The following is a 23,381-nucleotide window of genomic DNA, read 5'->3' as shown; positions in this document are numbered from 1 at the left end:
TGTTCTCTCAGTGCCAGTAATACCAGGATGGTCTTTTGCATTAAAAATTAAGAATTACTGTCACATAGGAGAAAGAAAACCTGGCTTAGACAGTGGTCCAATCCACACCAGCAAAAAAGCAAATGGAAAACTGACTGCCATTGTATACTTGGACATTGAAAGCCAAAAACATTTGTATCCCAGTTGTTCAAATATTGGCATTAAGATCTCCTTTCTCTACTCTGAAGCAATGCACAAGAAAATCGAGAATAAAACCTTCACAATCAAGTCCCAAACCTCCCTGGAAAGTCTTAGGAGTATGGTAGCAGGAAGAAAGGCTGTTTTTCTCTGCCAGTCTTCTTGCTGTTCACTGGGACCATCACCCTATATCACTGTGACCCAGATAAGTGACAATCTAAGCATTAAAAAAACTTCTATCTGAATGTGTAACAAAACATTAAATGCATGTTTTCATAAGCTAATTTGTACAGCTGAACTGTTTACACTTTGCTGTGAAGATAAATGACTGCTGGAATACTGAATCTCTTTCAGAGTTTTGTCACACCAAACTATTTTTTGTAGTCACAAAATAAATACTATAGTAGATAAGGGTAATTCTATAATTCTGCCTTTAGTTAGAGCAATAAGTTGGACTTCAACTATCTGAGGTCCTTTGCAAATCAGCCCCTTTAGTGCTAATATAAATGTAAACACAGCAATCACATCCTGTGATTAGGGGCTGTGGAATATCTTGGGAGCTGAAATGTAAACCCCATTTGGTTCCAAGGCTTCTAAGCTAAGCCTCCTACTGTAACACCACAGAAACAACCAGAAGTCAAAAATGTTCTCCAGTCAAATGGAATGAAGTAAGGTAAATAAATAAATGAATAAATAAATAAATAAATAAACCCCACAAACTGGATAACTTTTAGAAGATCCAATCTACAGCCCTTGAAAGTAGAAAAGATTATCATTCCTTTTTTCTTTCTCAGCCTAAATTATTTGAGTTGTTTAAAAGAATCTACATTAACACCTCTTGATCAGTGTCAAAGTAAAAATTGCTTAATATTTAAGTGATGAAATTCGTAGTACTAAGAGTGGTGGCTTTGATCTTAATTGGCTTCTGATACTGTGACTTACACGAAGTTGTTTGTGGCTTTTAACATGATAGAACCACCCCTCCCCCCTACCTCTACTCTGCTGCAACAGGACTGAATCCTTGTGAAGCAGAGTTTAATGATGCAAATGCTTAGGTGGGTGATTAGACACTGTGAGCACTGAATTCTCTTGTGATCTCAAATCTGCTCAAGTAAAAGGGGATTTTAGGCAGAACTGAAGGTTTATCTGAAAATGACTGCTGAATCTCAGTGAATTTAGTAGTTGTTGTTTTCTTTGAAATGTCTTATTGTTGCAATTTTCCAGTGACCTCAACTCGATGGGAAAACGAGTGTACTTGATGTATGTGCCTGCCATTAAACAGCTAGAAGTTTTAATGCAGAATTTATAGCAGTGTTTGGCCAGATTAACTTGACCCAGCAAGATCTCTGTTTCCACACTGAGTAATATTTAAGACTCAGTGGTGGTAGTTCTTTCTTGAAACTTGGAGACTGGATCTTTATGAATTTGGGCCATGATGGCCATAACAGTATCTTTTCCAAAAGTTAACACTGAGGTTTAACACTACAGAGAATATACCCAGAGCTGATGTTCATGTGCAACCACACTGTGGGATCTGTTTTGCTTGGTTAGTGCCCATGCCAAAGACCTGACTAAATGTTTTTATCACTGCTTTGCAATACACAAAAGTTCTTGGGCTGAAAATCAGAAAATTCTCAGGTATGCCAACATTTGTATATTTGTATACTTGAGTTTTAAGGTCTGGAATATAGATTTTTCTTTTCTTTTCTTTTTTAAAAGTGTGGCAAAAGTACAGGAATGAGTTAGTTCTCCTCTGGGAAATTAGCATAAAATCTATAGAGAGGAAAGGACAGATCCAAATGAAATGAGCAGAATAATGCCAATGCTCAATCAATTTGATTTTATGTTGTAAAACAACCAAATAGCATGTAGGCCCAGGCTAGAAGTCAAAGGTCGTGACTATATAGCTCAACTTTCTCAAGAGTGCTAATTTTAATATTTTTTTCTTTTGGTCCTGTAATCTCCATGTCCTAATTTCTATTTCAGAAAACATGGTGATCACATCTGAGCTCTTCAGAGATGTGAAGATAATCAGCTAAGACCCTGGGGATCATGTCAATTCTGTCTTAGTTCACAACTAAGGAAACTAAGGCCCCAGGAAATTATGTGACACAGTAGGAACTCAGACTCAGAGCTGATGACTTTTTCCAACTCATGGCTGCCTACTGCAAACAATACTAAACAAAAATGGTTTGGTGAAAAGAAGCCATTTAGACAAGCCATGTGATTGGCAGGACCTAATGCAAAATGAATCTTTGATCAAAGAGTAATAAGAATTTCAAGATGGTGGCAGCAAAAAATTTTTAGCACAAGGTTAAGTACCACTCATAGGTCACATATCCATGAAACTGATCCTGTATGCAGACTATCTGGTGCACAGACAAGTGAATGAATGAATAAGTGCAGGAGTAAAAGGCCTAGAAGTACTTAGAAAATTACTATTATGATTTAGAAGCAGGTTGAGGTATACATTAAACCATCTTGAGTTCTTGTCCATTTAAATGTCACACAAATAATTTGAAAACATTCATAGCATAATAACCTTCCAAGTGCCATCACAAATACACTGCCTGAACCATGTCTAAGAAGGGAAGGGCAACTGGGCATGTGGTAGTGCTGTTGAGCTCTGGTGTGCTTAAGAAATGCAGAGTTCTTACTGGAATTGTTTTTGGCTATTTTCTGACTGTTTATGCATTTTAAAGTAGCCACCTGAATGTTTTTTAAAACCAATCCATGTACAAAATCTAGATTCATATATGAATATTTCATATATTGTCAAACATCCTTGATTTGAAAACAATAGTAATAGTAATAACAAAACCACTACAATTTACTGAATTTTATTATGTCAGATTCTATGCTCAGGGCTTTGTGTATATTCTTCCCAAAGACCTTAAGACCTCCCTATGAAGCAGAAACGTTATCCCAATTTCCCAGTGAGTAGAACAAGGCTCCAAGACACTGAGTGGCAGAATCAGAATGTGAACTCAGGACCGTTCAGACCCATAACAGTGGGGAAAGCAAATAACGGAGGAGGTCAAGTATGCAAACAACAGTGGAGCAAAGGCTATTGTTTTCCTTTAAGGAGCAAGACTTTCTTGATAAAGCCAGAGTGAAGTTTCACTTTGTGAACAAAAACACAACTTATAAAATACTAAAAGCAGAAATTTCAGATATGGAAAATCTAGGCAGTTAATTTTTATAGCTTCATGAAAAGGCAGATCAGCTGTACAAAGAGCCGTACAGGAGGGGCTCCTCCCTCATGTTTTATGGTGCCTTAGGACTGATTTATTGTGTTGCTGCATTAGGAAAAGAGGTTCAACAGTGCAGAACAGAAGGAAGACACAGCCAGGATAGGATTTCAACTCAGGTATCCTGCATATATGCTATGAGGTGACAAGAAAAATTAAAAAGTGGTAACTTTCCTCAGGAGATACAGGATTTATCATATGTAACCGAAACACATGAAACTTTAACTTCGGAGCTTCAAGGGTTATTGGGTTTTTTTTTGAAGTAGGAACCACAGAAAATGTGAATTTATAATCATGAAATGTCTTACAGAGTTCAAGAGAATCGAGTTAGTGTTTCTGTCTCTACCTCTCAAGAGATAAAAGCGCCTTCATAATTATGGCTTATATTTACTGTGATGTTTCCAAGTGTTAATCTGGCAGGAGTATCTTATTTCTCCTTTAAAACAAGCCATGGGGGTGGAAAAAGGAAGCTTGGTGGAAGCAATCTCATTTTCTATATTCTGTCCACTTGTTGGTAGCGTTTTCCTCCAATGTCATATTGTTTCTATTTTTTATTTGCTTAATTATATGCAAATTCTCTTCCAGGTGTGCAAATTTTTAAAATAATGGCAGAAAAAAACAGGGCAAAATATCAAACTTTTATAGTTTGGGTACTCTTACAAATGTATTAAGGTAGTGCACAATGTGTGTACATAATATGCAAAATGTAACAATGTGCAGACAGAAATGCTTTGTAACAAAGTACTGACTTTGCTCCTGTATCCACGGGAAAGCAATTCTCCCCATATCTAGGTCAACTCTGGTGCCTGCCCCGCTGCCCAAGATTGCTTTAGACTTCTGGCTTGAGCAATTCTATCCTAGGAGAACGAGAAGTCTGTCACTGGGAAAGGTTTTCTGGGAAGAGCTGGCCTTTTGATCTGTTGAAATGTACCAGTCTTATCGGGAACTGAAAAGAGCTATTTCAGGAGAAGGCCGATAGGCAGAGAAGGGCAGAGAAGCCCATAGAAAGCACCTGCGTCTCAGACGCCTTGTTTAGCCAAACAACTAATCAACCTTAAAGCCACTACATCTTAGACTTCTTATAATTTGACTTAATAAGGTCTTAATTATTTAGACAAATTTGAATTGGGCTTTCTGTTCTTTGTAGTACAAAACATTCTAATAATGGAAACCCCAATATGACTGAATACCTTAGAGTGAAGGCCAATTTCCATGCATTATCTCTAATTAATTTGACAAGTCTTTAAGAATATTTTCTCCATTTTACAGAAAAGCAAATTAAGACTCGGAGAAACAATTGATATACTCAATTACTCTCATGTAAAGAAGAGATTTTAGGATTTCAATCTAAATCTAACTTTGAAGGCTATCATATACAACCTCTATATGGGTATGTGCACACACGCATTCGTGCATATGTGTATGTGGTAGTATTATAATTTTATATATGAATATACTTATGTATGCCAATATATAGGGGAGGTGAAATCTAGTAGCATAATCATTTATTATGTTTTTGATAAATTGCTAAAGGTAGTGGGAATAATTGAGGATTACACAACAAAATAAATCAAGTGGCGAGAACTAGGTAAAGTAATCCTTACAATTTTTCCTTCTGCATGGGAGTTACTTATCTTTCTTCTCATGAGCCATAACTCAAGTTCTGTTCTTTCAGCTAGCTGAGACTTCAAATGACATCTACTCACTTAGTAGCTGTCCCAGTTATCAAAGAGACAGTTGCAGTATCACAGTGCTTGTGTCCAAGGATCCCAAAACACAACGATAGTGGTGTTGGTAATTCAAGTATGCCAAAGAGAAGCAATAAAGTGCTATGTTGAAGTGAAACAGTAAAAGTACAAGAAGATATTTTAAGAGAGACCACGTTCACATAACTTTCATGACTGTTATAATGGTTCTGTTTTATTATTATTGTTAATTTCTTACTGTATCTAATTTGTAAATTAAACATTATCATAGGTATGTATGCAGAAATAAAAACAAAACATGCAAGATACAGTACCATTTGAGGTTACAGGCATCCACTGGGGGTTCTGAAATGTATCCCCTGTAGATAAGGAGGGACTACAATATTCACTCAAGGATGGAAAATTCATTTTGTTGGCCTACCACACACCTCCTTTTTCATATAAGACTTTGCTAATCAATAAAGGCATTATTTTTCTCCCTGACCTTGAATGCAATCCTGCAAATTTCTGCAACACAAGCTGCAAACAGCCACACCAATCAGTCAGGTTTAGCTTTGCATTTTGAACCCCATCTGCCCCACTGGTTCTACCTGTTCATTGGGGGATGGCTCTTCAGGGACATAACCAAAAATTACAGAGAAATTGTGCAATGGTAAAGTATGAACCTGAGAGCCGAATGAGGTGCAATTGCTGCTAACTGAAAATATTATCTATGTATTTCTCAAAATTGAGTCTAAAAACTGTATTAGCCGCAATGAAGTTTAAGTGATCCCGAAAGAAAAGGGCAAAGTGTTGTAAAATGTAAATGGCAATAATAAATTTGAAAAGTTGGACTATCCATGTGTCTGTCTCTTTATACAGATAGCTACATCCACATTCATGAAATGGGTTCATGGTTTTTAAAATCATCATTATATTTGATCCTACTTATAGGTAGTTAAAGCATGTAGATAAATAAAGCATTAAAGAATCCTATTACTAGAGCCTTGGCAATTATCTGTACTCTCTGCTGCCCATCCCCAGCTCACTTTGTTCTAAGGAGAAAACAAAGGCCAGAGGGCCAAGGTCTCCTCCTCAAACATCTGGCTGGCTCACAACTGAGTGAGGCTGGGTTTCAGACTCCCAGTTCTGCACTCATTCCTTTTTCAGATAGCTCCGACAGCCTTTTCAGTGATGGTTATACATTTTACACTTCAAAATTTTATTAAACCTCATATATTAGCTAAGTGTGTGGTAGAGAAAAGAGAAGGAGAGAAAGAGAGGGAGAGGGTGTCGGGGGGAGAGAAATAAAGAGGGAGATTTCTGATAACTTTCTTCTATTCTTTGGAAATCTAGCAGAACACAGGCTCCTAATTTAATGGTTGACCTCTCAGGACATCAGGCCTCACAGGCTGGAGATGGTTTCAGCCATGCATGATGGGGTGCAATAGTCTCACCTGAGGAACCCCATCCAATGGGATAAGAGATGATGCCAAAACCAGCAATCAACAGAGTGATTCTGTCATGTTTCTTTAATCATTCTTTGCTGAACTGGGAGCTCCACTAAAACACTTTCCTACAGACCCCAGACCTCTAAAATAATTCCCCAGCCTTCAAAATGCTTGCTCACACAGTTACCCAGGGACAGATGAATGGATTTAGGGATCCCTTTACATTCTGTCAATCAGGTAAATAATATCCACCCTTAGAAATCATGAATGACTGTAGAATGCTTAGTACAAAGTAGGATGTAAAGATCAATAAAGTTAATGTTTATATTGTTACTATGATGATTATATTTAAAAAGCCCCTAATTGATTATTCTGAAAGCAACAGAGCTCTCTCATCACTTATGTGCTATGACTTAATTATTTCCTTCACTGATTAAATTGAGGAGGTTTATGGTGAGTGGTTGAGATCATGGGCTTTGAAGTCAGACTTGGGCATGAAATCTGACTCTGCCATTGTATGCTCCTGGCTGGATACACACCCATGTTTAGGCATATGCTATTGCCACATATAAATTTGTATATCAGAGATGGCCATGTCCCAATCACAGAGACTGGGAATATGCTAGTTTACATGGCAAGAGGGACTTTGCATATGAGATTGTTAAGGATCTTAAAAGAGGGAGATAAGTCTGGGTTATCTGAGTGGGCCCAATGTAATCACAAGAGTCCTTAAAGAGAGAGGGAGACAGAAGATTCAAAGAAGACACAGTTATGGAAGCAGAAGCTGGAGTCATGAGATTTCTGGCTTTGAAATCAGAGGAAGAGGTCCCAAGTGAAGGAATGAAGATAGCCTCAAGAAGCTGGAAAACCAAGAACAGAGATTCTTCCTGGAACTGACACCTTGATTTTAGTCCAGTGAAGCCCAGGTTACACTCCCAACCTCCAGAACTATAAAATAATAAATCTGTATTGGTTTAGGCCATTAAATTTGTAGTAATCTGTTACAACAGCAATTGGAAACTGACGTTCTTTGAGCTTGTGTGTCGTCTTCTACAAAATTGAAATTAAAAAAAAAAAAAAAAATGTGTTCCCAAAGACTGATATGAGCATTGAAGAGAGAATGTAAACAAAACACTTCAGTGCTTGGCACAGATTAAAAACTCAAGAAGTGTTTGGTCATGATGCATATGCTATTACCACATATAAATTTGTATATCATCAATTATAGTAAACAGTGATTTCCATGAAGAATATTTCATTGCATTAGAATAATACCTTATATTTGAGGAGCACTTATCTGGTTTTCACCCAGCATTTCCATCCATGCTGCTTTATCTGATGCTTGTCTAATTGTGTGGGACAGCAGGACATCAGTGGATGAGGAAACTGGGTGTCCAAGGGGAGGTGCCTCCCCCAGGCCACTAAAAGGCCAGTCTGTTGGCCATGGCTGGAGCACAGGGCATCTTCTTCCAAATTAAACAGGCTTCCAGCCTCATCATGTGGCTTACAGAAATATATATACATGGTGCATAGAATCTTAATATGAAACAAAAACGATAAAGCCAAACGATGATGGGGTTGTTCACTGCAAAACAGACCATTTCACATACGATCTCAGCCAGTGGAGTTTTCTGCCAGGGCCTCCAGCCCCCTCTCTTCCATACGTAGCCAGATACACTTTCTAATGCATCGAGTCAATTGTGCAAGGCACAAGGGAAAAAATCCCATCCTGACCGCAGCAGGCAATCACCTTATGCCCTGAAGCATGAAGTTTGATTACCCTTATCTCAGTTTATCATTAAATCAAAAACTGGTGATATAAATACTAGACCAGGACTCCATTTATGAAATGATATAGGTCAGTCAGCAGAAATAAGTGAGTGCCCTTTTTCTTTCATAATTTCAGCTCACTATGAAGCTCTTTTGCAAACTAGTAAGGAAAAAAAACGAAACAAAACCTCTTTCGTTGTGATCAGATTTTACTTCTTTTTCACTCTTTTGGGAGCTTGCTGAGATGTCTTTGGCTCATACACATTCTCCTTGTGCTTTAGGCAAGAGGTCTCAGATTTACCTCGTGGCCCGCTACAGGTAGTCTTGATGAATCACACTGTGCTTGGATGGGAATCTGTGTTTTAACAAGATGCCAGGTGATGTGCAGTCACATTGATGCTTGAGACGCTCTGGCTGCACTGGGACACCTTCTCCCAAAGTGTGGTGAAGGGGTCGGCCTGAGTTGTCTGGGGTGTCTGTTAAGAAGGCAGGCTCCTGGGCTCCACTCCACACCGAGACAGACCGACCCCGGGTGCCAGGGTTCTGCAACTCTGCATTTCACTGCTGTGTGATCTGAGGCATTTTGAAGTGCAAAGTCCACAGAGAGACATGGGAGACGAGGGTGATGATAGGAACGGTTTGAGAGTGCCTGAATTTTCATGGCACTGTTCAAGTTTCATCAGCCCAGGGGCCACCAGCATGGAACACATACCAGTTATCTACATTTGTCCTTTGACGCAATCAACAGTGGACACCAGATTCCTGACAACATGATGCTGACAGATCTGACATCTGGATTAAGGATCGTCAACTACCATCAAGGTCTAAGGTAAATCCAGGCCATGGGGCACCTGCTGCCGCATTCCCCTCTCCATTCTGGCTGGTCTGTGGCCAGAGTTGTGGGTTAGAGTAGAGGGTAACTGTTGTTGAACTGGCTTCAAGGTCTATGTCAGTTCAAGAGAAATGATAAAAACACATGTGGACAGACAGCACAGGAGAAGATCTAAAAGCATAGGCTCTGGAGCCAGACTGAATTTATTTTTATTTAAAAGACACTGATATATTTATAGCACTCACTATACGCCAAACACTATTATAAGTGCTCTTCAAATATTAATTTGTTTATGTCTCACAGCAACCCTTGGAGGTGGGTACTACCATCAGTGTTCACCTTTTGTGAAGGTGAAACAGAGGCTCAGAGAGGTTAAGTATTTTGTCCAAGATCATGCAACTTATTAGTCACATAAGCTAGGACACACAACCCCAAAAGTCTGGTTGAGTTCATGTTATGAACTACCATATTACACTGCCTCTCATGGATCCCAGGCCTCTGGTTCCACTGTTCACTAGCTGTTTGACCCTGGGAAAATTACTCTCCCATGTCTCAGTTTCTTTCCATTTAAAAATAAGTATATTTTTAATAACAGTATCCATCTCAAGGAACACTGATCCAAAGTTTTAACATATTTACATATAAGAGTATCAGGCACATAGTAAAGTACCCAGATTGTGTTAGCGCTCAGCTATTAGTCTTACATTCTCAGGGGTGGCATGAGGATTAAATTAGATAACATATTTAAAGTGCCAGGCACAGTGCCATGGCTCTCGGTGAGCACACAGTAAGTGCTAGCTGTTATTATTAGTCTAGCTAGCCAGCCCAGTTTATTTTAGATCCTGTCTGGAGGCAACTGTGCTCTGAGCAGGCGGAGGCAGCTTGCCCTTCACTTCAACAAGCAACTGGGTAGGAGCCAATACAATTATTAGACTAAACAGGTTCTCTGTTTTATGTCACTGGAATATTCCTGAAAAGTTCTCATATTGAATTTGTTTGCGCTTAATCCCTTTTCCCTATTGACCTATGTTATAATTTCTGATTGATCTTTAATTGGCAGCAATGATTCAGACTTGAAGACTCTTCTCCAAGACGGCCCGTCATGTAACTATAACTTGTCAAAGACTTACATATACCATGGAAAACTGAAACACTGGAGCAATTCTTGGCAAAGCAATTGGTTTGATCATTCCCTAATGCAACTGTTTTCACTTTATTTTTCCTTTATTATGTGTTCTAATAAGCATACTTATATGATGGAACTTCTGGTCTTCCCTCCCTTGAAGCTTATTCTATTCACTATTAAACGTAACTGTGTGTTGCTTATAATTTATGTTAACCAAGGAGCTAATGATGGCTTAGAAACCACATGCTCAAACAGCCTAGCTGGGTGGAAGTTTTGGCATAAAGGGTGAGAGCGAAAGTCGTAGGTGACATGGTGGGTTACTGATGGCAGGTAGGTTTATGCTGAAAACTCAGAAACACAAAAGGGATGCTGAATCCTCAGGGACCTACTCAGTTTTCCAAAAGAATTCATTGATAACTTTCCAAGTCATTTATCCTCTGTGAATAAAGACTGTCAGAGCCCCCACCCACTGCTTGCAATATACCAGTCATGATGGCCAGCATCTGCAATGTAGTAAACAGTTACTCAATTATCACGTTTATTAAAATATTTGCAGCATATCTACTTTGCTAACTTGCAGTAGTGACCAGAAAACAGTCCAAGTAGCACCTAGACTCCAACTTAATTTACTATCACGGTTTCAATATGATTTTACTGTCTTTTCCACTTTTTATCTCCACATCCTCTTCTCTCCCCTCTCCAAATGCCCATATATTACAGAGTCCATATCTAGACTCCTTTCAAGTTAAAAAAAAAAATAAAGATAAAGCTGATGAAGCAACAACCTTCCAATCTGGTTCTGCTAAACAATTCTGTGAGGAAAATCATCTTGCTGGGTAATTTGAGGCAAATCATGTTCTCCCTTGCAATGTTTATGTGTACTACTGATCCAGTTGGCAACTGACAGAGTATTCTTTTTTTTTTTTTTTTTTTTTTTTTTTAAGTTCTGATCACAGAGCAATCTACTGAATTGCCACAGGATTGATCCCATTCATTCTGATGTCTTCAGTTGCGGGCCCATCTGCTGAATAGCTAAGTACAGTAGCCCAAAGACATTCAATAAATCTTTTGGAATTGCATGGCAAACTGCCTGTATACACCTGAAATGAAACTCTGTTGTAGGTAAGGACTCAAATGTGGACAACTGCTCTAGACCCCGACTCCTGCCCCACCCCAGGGCATCTGCCTAAGCTGTTCTCTATGCCTGGAATGCCCTCCCCCCAAACCCCTCACTGTCCACCTGTCCAAATCCTACCTAGTTCAAGGTCCAGCTCAAATGTCAGTGGCTTCACAAAGCCTTCTCTGACCACCCTGCCCAGAAATAACCTCTCACTCTTCTCAGTTTCCACTGGTCAGTGTTTATCTCCTCTGGCACTAAAAACATACCTCATTTTGTTTTTGACTTTATTTACTTCATCTTTCCTATGGCACTAGGTTAGGTCCCTGAGCTCTGAACTGCATCATGCCCTTCTTTGAACCCTCTTCCCTTGGCACCTACTAGTACAGAGTGGACACTTGGTAGAAGTCAATTGAATGAGCAAATATTTGTGCCAACAAATTATGAAAACAAAACCTGCAACATTTTTTTTTCCTTTCTTATGCCTCTATTTCTTCTTTGTAGCTTAAAAAAAAAGCAAAATAAACCTTAACTTGACCTACTAATGACCCAGGGAACATTTGGAAACTTAATGATATATGTAGAAAACTCTCAAGACCAAAATGCTTCCAAAGACCCTTCTAGGAACAAGTGCGGTGTGGGAAACATGGGGAGCGTCCCAGTCCCTGGTTTGCTGACAGCCTCCTCCTGGGGAATGCAAGTGTTATTTTCTCAAGGAGCTTCATCTGCTCTGGCTCTGATGTGCCAGTTCCTCAGCTGAGTAGAAACTCCTCACTTTATTTTTAAGTACAGACTCCAATAATAGGCTAAGTAATTGCAGATTTGCCTGAGGCCTTATTATACATGTACCAACAGATTGAACTTTAAAAACCTATGTTTCCTTCCCATAAATATAAGTTGAAAACCTTAAATTTCAGCATTATGTGTAGTGGTAATATGCATTTGTTGTTGTTTTCCTCTCATAGGAGTCCTGGATTAAAAAAACACAATGACAACATCAATAACAAAATGCTAATGCACTGGGGACAACATCATACAGGTCAAAGGACCATTGCTCTGTTATAACTAAGGAGAATGTATGGTACAACATGATATAGTCAAACTTCAGTAATACACTTTCCATCCTGGGGCTACCAATGCTTGAACAGCTGCAGCTCTTACTATCTTTGCTGATGGGGTCCATAAATACTCCTGGGAAACGGGACAAAGATATGTAATGGATCTTCACCTGCCAAGATCAGGGAAATGAATGTCAATCGCACCCTGACGCAGAATCATTTTTTGGTGGAGAGTGATGAATATTACCATTTGTTCTAATGCCACTGTAATCCTGAACGGGAAAGTCCAAAGCAGAGAAAAAAAGTGGGAGAAGACACTGTTCTGGGACACTTGAAAAGAAGTACCTGTCATAATCATTTGGTCAACAGGAATAAAAATGCTGAAAGAATTTTTCAGAAATATCAGGAGGATAAAAAATTGCAGGTGCTCTGTGTTCCCAGACACAATTCCCTGTTATGTGTGATGAAAACACGGGCTGAGAAGCATGAAGATCTGAATTCAAATCCTGAGTTCTCTACCTCCCTATGTGTGACCTTAGAACAATGGTTTAACTTTTGGTACTTCAATTTCTTCCTTGATAAAGCAGTGATAACACACCTACCTACTGCAGTTGTTTGAGGGTGACATGATGTAATAAAGATAAAGATCATATTGTGGTGTTCAGAATTTAATAAGCAGACTCACATTCAGTACTGTGTATTATGTTGGCTCCTGTTTTCCTTTCCATTTCCTCCTTCCTCTTCCCCTCCCAGCTGTTTCATGGTGGATTTCATTCATCAGTGTCAAGTAGAGAAGAGAAGATACTAGCTAACTCACACCAAAATATGAAACAGTCTCCTCTTGGCACATGGAACTCTAAGAATAATATTCCTAATTATAAAAGTTTAAACAAACAAATGAAAGGCTTGGTGATATCACCTAGCAAATACACAGACCTAATTCATGTTATTTTGACTTTAACAAGCAATGGCTACTCGAACAGGTACCTCATTAAGTAAAAAGAAGAAAATGAAACAAACAAAAAAATGCGGTAGAAAGCACCAGGTTCTATTAGGCATAGACCCATTTTTAGGTATATCAGATGTTCTCTGTGAAAAGGGATGAAGGAATAGCATGCTCAGCTCACCCCTCTAGACAGGTCCTTTTCTGTCTTCAGTCATTTGGGATCACAGGCAAAAGCCTACCTCATTCATTTCTTCACCTTTTCAAACAGAGACAAATGAATGAATTCTGATGGTGTAAGATAAGTAGGATCTGAATGACTCCTTCTAATTCTCTAATTCTAGCGGTTTAATCTTACCAAGCCCAAAGAATCTTTGCTGTGGTCACTTAAGTTGGGGCAAGCTCCCTCTTAAGTGGAACCCATCCTTGTAAGCCAGCAGGGACTGCAGCAGGTGTGCTTCTAGAACTGGATAAGGGGTCTGGCACAGGTTGAAAAATAATGGAAACGTCCCGTTCTGGGTGTTAACTTTAGTTACCACAGCCAGACAATGTTGCCAGTGGTGTGGAAGAAAAAATTGCTGTAGCCAGCTGTGCTGTTCACAGTCGGATGGATTCTGTGTAGCTCCAAATGGTGATGGAGCCAGCAGCCTGTTGTAGCCAAGGACAGAATGATGGATGATCTACATACTGTTTCCAAGTAGAGAGAATGGCGGAAGTTCACTTCAGGGTTGTTAAAATGCTAATCTGGGTGACTTAACAAAAGCCTTAATAGAGAAGAAAAGTTTGAGAAATAAGTATACCTCATGTGGTAATCTGTGAAGACCACTGATTTCATCGTCTTTGGTTATTTTATGGTTGTTTTTCGAAGTAAGAAGGTTTAGTAGTTTTCCTGTTGGGAGAACTAGAAGCAGTGACATTGATTAGCTGCACTGCCACTGGAGGAAGGGAGGTCTAAGAAGGATAACTCAGCCCAACAATAGCCAGCTCAACTGAAAAGTGTTAGGGTGTGCTTAATATAGTTATGTGTTTTTTATTGTCCCAATGTGGCATGGGAATAAATCAAAACACACTTTTTTTTTTCCCCCAATGAAGTTGGCAGCTGTTCATAAAATAATCACATCCTAAGATACTGGCTTTGGCAGATCTTAAGGCTAAGTCTCCATTCACATAAGGCACAGAAAGTGTCATCTCCCACTCTAGTAGGAGAGTATAACTCTATGTGAGTTATACTCACAATGCATTTTATCATTCATTAGTGATAAAGATTTGACCACTGTAAATATTTGGTGTGGACAGTCTTGATTTAAACTCTCTAGGATAAAATAATATGCTTCAAAAGAAAGGTGCATATTTACATTTCTTGCCAGAAGACCTCCCTTGCCATTCTTTATTTCTCTTTATACTTGCTCAAGTTGAACATAGGTAAACATGACCGGCCCACCTGATGTTGGATCACTAGCTAACATAACTCCTTGCAAAGGACAGGTACTCAATAAACACTAACTGGCTGACATACCCTAACTGCCTCCTGTTTCCTCTAGAAATAAATTTAGAACACGCAGGCGTAAGGTCTATTAATTGAAATAAAAGACAATATTTTATCCTGCAATATGCTAAGGAAAGAGTTCACCTCCTATGGTTACACTAATAATGGTTAGGCATTCAGCCAGGCTCTTAGCTCTGCATAAAATGCATCAGAAGAGTGAAAAATGATCCTTTTTCAGATGCATTTTTCATTCTTTGTATCTTAGTGAAACTCACATGCAAGAACAATGACTAAGCTAATTACCATGGTTCATTAGATAGAGCAGCAAGAAGTGAAGAACTTATCCAATTTCAATAAGTCCTTAACAATTATGGGTATCATTGTGAATCAAAGCTCTGATTCCTGTTTACTTGTTTATGGCTTTTCAAGCAATAGAAACCACCACACATGAGGCAAAAGCCCACTTACCCAAATTACAGTTACTGGATAGAGTCTTCCTGTGTAGCAAACAAGTAGACTGAAGTCCTTTGGATTTCTAAGTTGCCCTTACTCTACCAGGTTTACGTCACAGCCATCTTTCAAATCCATCAAACCAGGGGAGACAAGACCAGATGGTGCTATTAGAGGGCACCAAAAAAAAAAAAAAAAAAAAAAAAAAAGGCAGAATGCCCACAAATCTAAATCAAACTCAAGTTAACCAGCTGTCTGGTAATAGGGAAGTCACAATATTCCTGGCACACTCTCCTGCATAACAGAAATGTGCCTCAAAAAAGGTTATCTATGTCACATCCCTAGTAGAAATGAGGGCAGGTAGCAACTTTCTGTAGGATCCAGTAAGAAAGGGTAGTGGATTTTTACACTAACTAAAAGTTCCTATGGAAGAAAATGGTCCGATAAACCACACATTTTGGAAATCTTAGCATTATCTATTTATATGTCTTTCTGTAAGAATATTCTAGAGACCTAAACAAAAGCACAGACACTAATTGTAAAAAAACAACACAGAGCTATAGTTTATTTATCTTAAGATATTTAAGTTCATGGCAGTATAGACCCGAATCTCAGAGCTTATCTGGCAATTTCTATTTATCTAAGCCAGAGTAAATGTTTGTGTAATATCTGCCAGCTTGACAGAATATGCCTGTCACTCACTACATTAAACATGACTACACACAACTTAATTTCCTGAGTTAGATACCTAAGACAGTGAAGGGATTTGTTTTTAACAGGATGAATAAACCAGCATCAAACCTATTGTTTTAAACCACCAAAAGGAAAGCAAAATCCTCCCCCTGTGATGTTCAAGGTAAGATTTATCAATACTACAAGAAAGAAATCTTGTAAAATTTCTTCAAACAGTATTTTTCTTATTCTGAGGTGACACAGAAGAAATTAGTTTTAAAAAATGTTAAAACCTTTCTATGGGACTTCAGCCTTGAAATTTAGAAAGAAAAAAAATCCACTTTGTTATCCTAAATATCAAGTATATCAAGTAGAGGGAAGTACAACTGTAAGAAGACACACGCACACACACACACACACACAATTTTGTACTGCAGACTTAGAATTCATAGTAGCCAGAAGTTTGGGGGTGGGGGAATTGCCCTACACATTTTTTTTTTTTCCCCAAATAACCGGAAACAATACAATTTTCTTTTAAGCAAAGGAGCCACTGTGCTGGTGGACACAAGGTCCAATTACTATGTGGCATCTATAATAATAATGATCTGTTGTCCCCTCTGCGAGAGTGGAGAGGGTTTGGGAGGCTGGAATACCAGTTAGTTACTGACTGGTCGCCTCTGAGCAGGGTGTACTGCCCCAGGTTCCTCTAGCGCTGTAATTCACACTATACTTCAATTGCCCCTAGCTCAATGACATTTAGCTTTTTACAAGTTCGGGATTTAAACAATCACCTGACCGCAATGGTCCTGATGGCGGATTGAGCAGAAAAAATTCAAACCCAGCTCTCCTTCACATCTCCAAGTCCTTCATGACCTTTCATTTAAATCCAGGAGTTATACACGACAAAAGGACGCTTTAATCCCTTCCAAATTACTCAGGGCATGCTGCTGTATCAATTTCTGCAGACCACGGACAAACATCACTGTCGTCAAGACGAAGAGAAAAGTTTCCCTACCTTCCTCTTCACCATGCCCCCGCTAGTGGCTGCAGAGGCGAGCGGCGGCTCCCTCCCGGCTGCAGGACGCCTCTCGCCGCCGGAGAAGGGGCTCATGCAAAATTGACTCTTCCTTATTTGTTTCCATCCATAATTGATGGGGAGATGAGAAGGTAACACATCTCAGCGCGGAGCTCTTGCCGCCTGGCGGAGACCCTGTCTAAGACGCTTCCGTAAAGCATTTCCAGTCGAAGAACAAAGCACGGAAAGTTGCCTGGAGAGTGGCCGGGAGCAGAAACCCGGGCGCCGGGTGGGAAGCGGGGTGGGCTGCAGGGAGCTCGGGGCGGCGGAGCCCGGCCGCAGCGCGCTCAGCCAGTAGAGGGGCAGGGAGGGTGGGAAGTGGCCGCCCTCGGGGCAGGAGCTGGTGATCGGCCCCCGGGGTTGGGGTGGTCTTCTGGCCGGAGCCTCCGCTGTCGGCCAGCAAGCTCTCTCCACCCGACCGTCCCACCGGAGAGCGCACGGACAGGTAGCCTTAGGCGCCAGGGGCTCCGCCGCCTGCTCCCAGTCGGCCCCGCGATGTCAGATCCCTGGTTGTCCTAGCGTCCGTTCCAGGGCGGGCAGGCTGGATGGGGCGGCCGAGCTGTGGCCGGCTCCTGAGACCTTAGCTCGGCTCTCTTCCGGGGGCTGGAGCTGCCGTGCCCAGTACCCAAGCAGCCCTCGCTCCCCCTGACAATGCGAAGGGGAGCGCTGGCCGTGCCTGGCTAGAAACTTTTACTTGCTCCCCCACTCCGCTTCTTTCCCCTTCGGAGGAGGGGTGTGTGCAGTGTAGGAGGGCCTCCAAGTCTGCGCGCCCCTCCCCCACAAGCAGCCAGCTTTGCCAGTTTTGACGGGTCCGCCAAACCTCTCTGCGCGACCCTGGCACGGCTGGAGAAAGAGCTTCTCAGAAAAGAAATCAACTCCCCGGTGACACTGCACACACAAACGACACTGAGCACACAAACACAGGCACACACACACACTGTGCGACTCAGGCTCTCAGGTTCTGGGTCCGACCCCCATTATGCAGCCAGAGCATTAGAACATTTTTAAAAGACGGTCTTACCTCATGGAGGGAGGGTGATAAAAAAAAAAAAGCAGCTTGTCACGATCAAGGTAAAGAGAAAATAATGACAGTATTCAAAAATAGATATCCCTCTGTCTCCTTAGGTCTTGGCTTCCTCGATATATCACGAAACTCGCTGCTACCAGTCCTTGCAGCAGCAGCAGCAGCAGCAGCAGCAGCAGCAGCAGCAGCAGCAGCAGCAGCAGCGGGACAGAGCAAGAGCAAAACAAACTGATGCACGGCAAATGGTGTAATTCGATCCATCTCCAAGTCAATCCATCAGGCGAGCCCGAGCCTGGTTCCCTCCGCGCACTCCGCAGCTCGCGGCTTGGGTCCCACCCCCGGGCGCGGACAGCAGGAGGCGCGGGCGGCCCGGCGCGCTCACCCTCGCCCTCGCAGGAACACCGCGGCCAGCGCCGCCTGGAGGCCCCCACCCTGGCGCCGCGGCGCAGCTGACCCCGCGGTGGCCTCCGCGTCCCTTCTCTTCGGCGCTAGGCTGTGCGCCTTCTCTCTCCCCACCTTTGAGGAGCTGTTCCTTCCAGCAACTCCCAGCGCCTCACTCATCCAGCTCACTGTGGCTGCTGCAGCCCTAGGAACAGCCTTTTCACTTCCCTCCCTGTTTCCTTTTTTTTTTTTTTTTTTTTTAACGCTCCCTCACTTCTTTGAGAGCTTTCCTCCAGACATCCAGAGGACAAATCATTGCAGCCCAGTAGAGCTGTGGGCGCAGTTGTTCCCTGAAGTTCTGCCATAGTTCTAAGATTTATCTTTTAAGCAACATCCTTACAAACCCGCCCCCCAGTTACTCCCCCCTCCCATTTCTCTTTATAACCACTAAGCAAAACAGCTGGGAAGAAGCAATCAAACATTGCTTTATCTTTATAAAATACAGAAATTGCCTACTAAAAATCCCATTTCTACTTTGAATGAAAGCCATTCAGTACAGTATAATTTTGCAGGCTAATGAGCCGGTTTTACAGGCAAGTGTTTCGTGTAAAATACGTTGTGGGAGAAATGAAAATGTCCTTGAAGTGACATCATTTAAAACTGTCACAAATAAAAGGGGGAAAAAGTCATATATTCCAAAACAAGAGGATTTTAATCCAAACGATGTTTCCAAGAACAGGCTGTGTTTATTAATTTCTAGTTGAATAATGTATTACTATGAGGCTTTAAATGGCAGGAATGAACCATGATGTCCCTGTTTAACAACAACAACAACAACAAAAGACAGATTTTCCTCTAAACTTTTAATTTTCTTTTGAGCATGGTTAATTACTGTAAAAGAAAGAAGGGGGGGTGGTGAGCAGAGAGACAAGATTTTCCTTTTCTCAATGCTTCCTGCTTTCTCCCAAACACAAAGTTAAGTTACTTTACATTTAGGAAGAATGCCCTGTTCCTCCTTTTTCTGAAACTTCCACTGACAGCATTGAAAAGCAACTAAAAAAAAAAAGACACCCCAAGAAACTACTGCAGGACTCATCCGGAGAACTGTTTCCTCCCTAGTTAACACTTTGTAACCAAAAAGAAGAAAGGGAGAGGAACTAGAAGTCTTTTAAAATATAAACTCTCTTCCTGCTGTTCTTCCTATTACAAGAAAAGGGTAGGGGGCGGAAAGAACAGCTTTGGCAGCACAGCTCTGTGATTTTTCTGTTGTTAAGTCTTTTGTTGCTTGCCTGGCTGGTGTTTTCTGGTTGTGCTGGGCTCTGACATCATTGCAAGTTACTTGGCAGTCAGGGCCCTTCCCCAGCCAACTTCTGACCCAGAAAGCTTGCCTGTTTCCTGGCATCCAGTCATTCAGTATTTTCTCCATCAAGGGCACAAGCCCCACTGCAGACAGAGGACACTGTGCATTGCATGAAGATGAAAGGGGGTGATCATTGGCTTGATGAGGAATCAAATCACCATTCACCTGGAGACAGAGCTTTCCAGTTGTCCTCTGCCTGCAGTGGCAGCAAGGGGAAAAAGTTTGTTCTCTAGATTACTGAATTCTTTGCTGAAATTCCTCAGCAGTCAAAGTTACAGAGCAAAACACCAGAAAGTACAGTTTAACCTTAAATCTAGGAATAAAAAACTTGTAGATTGCAGAAGGATATGCGGATAGGTCATTTCATAGCCATGGATTACTGTCTCAGTCTGGCTGGGCACAAATCATGAGCCACTCAAGCAGGGACAAACTTTATTTCACCAACGCGAACTCCCCAGGAATCCCTGCGAGAACTCCAAAGTAGCTGGCGCCCTGAGTCGGACAGCAGGGGTCTATATACAGTTGAATACACAGCTTAACTTAACCTTCATCATATCAATGGTTCGATGGCCACTCCCTCTGGCAAAAGTGCCAGCCCGACTTGGCTGTAGCCCTCAACAGATTACATGTTTTCAGTCTAAGTATCCTTGGGACCTCAGAGTCAATCCTTGTATTTGGTCTGATGGAGGAAAAGAGGTAGGGAAGCAGGCAATCCACTGGCATGGAAAAAATGTATCCTTTACCTTTGGCTCAAGACCAAAACACTGCAACTCTTGGTTCTGAGAATCTGATAGTCAAGAAAATTGCACTTAAAAAAAAAAAAAAAAAAAACTTTAGTAGAAAGAAATTCAGGGAAATGGTTCAGTCTACTATTCAGCTACTACTATTGTGGTTTATTAGTGTTTGGTCCTATCAGTTCATTTTAGAGTCTTTCAACCCTTGATTCTGTTTACTTCTCCTGCCCAACACCCTTCTCTCCACATCTTGTGCTTTAGGCAAATACTTGCAGCTCTCATTGTGACATGATATTTCTCTTCTCTTCTCTTCTGTGCTGCACTTTCCCCATATTGTCATGTAGCTCCTTTTTTTTTTCCCCCCTTGTTTTTCTTGACTTAACAACAACAACAAAAATGTTTAGTTTCCAAAATTTCCCTCATTCCACTTACCCATTGTATGGGTCTAACTGCCTCTTCTGTACTCCTCTAACAAATATGTAATTTATCAAACTAAAAGACCATTTTCAGCTTGAGATGTCATCTCACTTGATTTTTTTTTAAGTGTCATCTTTTTTTTTTTTTTTTTAAATTTTGTTCTAATTAGTTCTCCATGACAGTAGAATGCATTTTGACATATTGTGCACAAATGGAGCACAACTTCTCCTTTGGCTGCACACATGCGGTCACACTGGTAGTGTAATCACACATGTACAAAGGGTAATAATGTCCACCTCATCCCACCATCCTTTCCATCCTCCCATTCCCTCCCCTCCCCTCAGTCCCCTCTGCACAACCCAAAGTTCTTTCATTCTTCCCTACCCCCACCCCTATTATGGATTAGCATCTACTTAACAGACAAAACATTTGGTCTTTGGTTTTTGGGGTTTGGTTTATTTTATTTTACCATGATATTCTCCAGCTCCATCCATTTACCTGCAAATGCCATAATTTTATTATTTTTTAAGGCTATGTAATATTCCATTGTGTATATGTACCAAATTTTCTTTATCCATTCATCTGTTAAAGGCATCTAGGTTAGTTCCATAGTGTAGCTATTGTAGGGCAAAAGATACACTCATACCTTGCTGGTAGAACTGCAAATTGGTGCAACCACTATGGAAAGCAATATGGAGATTCCTCAGAAAACTTGGAATGGAATCACCATTTGACTCAGGGATCCCAGGTTTATATGCAAATGAATTAAAATCAGCATTCTACATTAATGCTGCATTCTACATTAATACACAGCCACATTAATGTTTATAGCAACTCAAGTCACAATAGCTAAACTATTTAACCAACCTAGATGCTCTTTAAGCTTCATCATTTTAAAAAAAAAATTTAATTTTTTATTTGTTGGATACTTCTTAACAGCAGGATTCTTATTTTCCCTACATGGACAACCCCAGTGCTTAGCACAGTGATGGGCACTCAAAAAACAAAACAAAACAAAACAAACCCTATTAATCAGGTCTTATATTGAAATCTACAACTTTCTTATACCATTATGTACTAAACCAGAAAGTATGGATGCTCCTTCAGAGCAAAGATTTACTCATTGTGACCCCAGGGCTCAGCACACTCCTGACTTGAGAATGTTTGTTAAATGGAGTGAATGAATAAATGAATGAACAGAAATATTTGGCTCTTTTCACAATAAGAAAGAAAACTTTAAAGGCTTGACTCTGTATGATTAGTGAATATACTTCAGTATTGTCTATACATGTCTCCCATTGGTGATAAGTAGTAATTTAATTTAGAATCTAATTTTAAGCATAAAAGCTATCTGAAAATTAAAGATATTTGTGTCTAATTGTCAATAAACATTTATCAATTGCCAGAAAGTACAACTCTTTAATTATTACAATTGTTAAACAGAACATTAATACTTAATATGTAACAAGTTCTTTTCTAAGCAGCTTATAACTACCAACTTGCAATAATTCTATGAAGTAAGTAATATTATTATCATTTTAAAGTTGAGGAAACTGAGGCTTAGAGAAATTTAAGTGACTTGGCAAATGTTTCATGGGTAGTAACTAGCCATTTGTATCCTACCTCTTACTTAGTTATAATAGATAATAGAGAGGTCACTGTTAATAGAAATATTTAATAGCAAACTCTTTGGAGTCTATGTAGACTGGATTCCAATGCAGGTTCCTCCTCTCACTATACATATGACTTGGGATAATTTATTGAGCCGCACTGAGCTTCATTCTTCTCATTTGTGAAACAGGGATAATGATAATACTTGGAAAGAATTTTATGAAAAATAAATGTGATAACACATGTTAAGTGTTTAGCAAATGCCTGGAAAACAGTAAGCAATGAATAAATACTAGAAAGTTTTTACAGATGCTATGAACGCAGTGTAGTCTTGGAATTCCACAGAAGTGGTTTAGAAACTTTAATCCAAACTCACATTAAAATGTGAGACTTAGAGCAGTCATACATGGTACACAATAGGTTTGCAATAAATATTTGTTCCCTACCATCTCCTTTTCCCCCTCATCTATGGGTATATGTCTATTAAATCAGGTATACACACTACTTACTATCCAGTAGATAAGAAAAAACATTTTGTATGAATTTTAATGAATCATAAAGTTTAGGATGTAAAATTTCATATTTCAAAATAAAAAGATGAAGGTATTGAAATTTCAAAGGTAGCTGCAGCTTCCGTGATTACTTTAATTTGGAATGCACATACAGCATTCCTGGCGTTCGCACATTATAGAAAGTGCTTTTGTGGCAAGGGATTGCTTTCAAAACTAATCTGAGCTCCCCATGACATGATAAATCATTAA

The 23,381-nt window shown here is 40.3% G+C and overlaps 1 protein-coding gene across 11 annotated transcripts in view; it reads right to left on the bottom strand.

The window, feature by feature from the left end:
- The window catches only part of Sema6d (semaphorin 6D), a 55,134-nt gene extending 36,872 nt beyond the window's left edge, over nt 1-18,262 (bottom strand). For 10 of the 11 annotated variants that reach the window (XM_076850738.2, XM_076850742.2, XM_076850746.2 and 7 more), the window contains exon 1: nt 17,034-17,781. The gene's annotated coding sequence lies outside the window, so the exon portion shown is untranslated. Of the gene's footprint in view, nt 1-17,033; nt 17,782-18,114 lie in introns of those variants that run through there. The other variant, XM_077109168.1, reaches the window with a different exon arrangement.
- Nucleotides 18,263-23,381: the final 5,119 nt, after the last annotated feature.

Source organism: Callospermophilus lateralis, chromosome 3, assembly GCF_048772815.1.
Source record: "Callospermophilus lateralis isolate mCalLat2 chromosome 3, mCalLat2.hap1, whole genome shotgun sequence".
NCBI classification, from domain to species: Eukaryota; Metazoa; Chordata; class Mammalia; order Rodentia; family Sciuridae; genus Callospermophilus; species Callospermophilus lateralis.
Note: the sequence above shows the minus strand (reverse complement) of the source record. Positions and strands in the feature narration are given on the sequence as shown.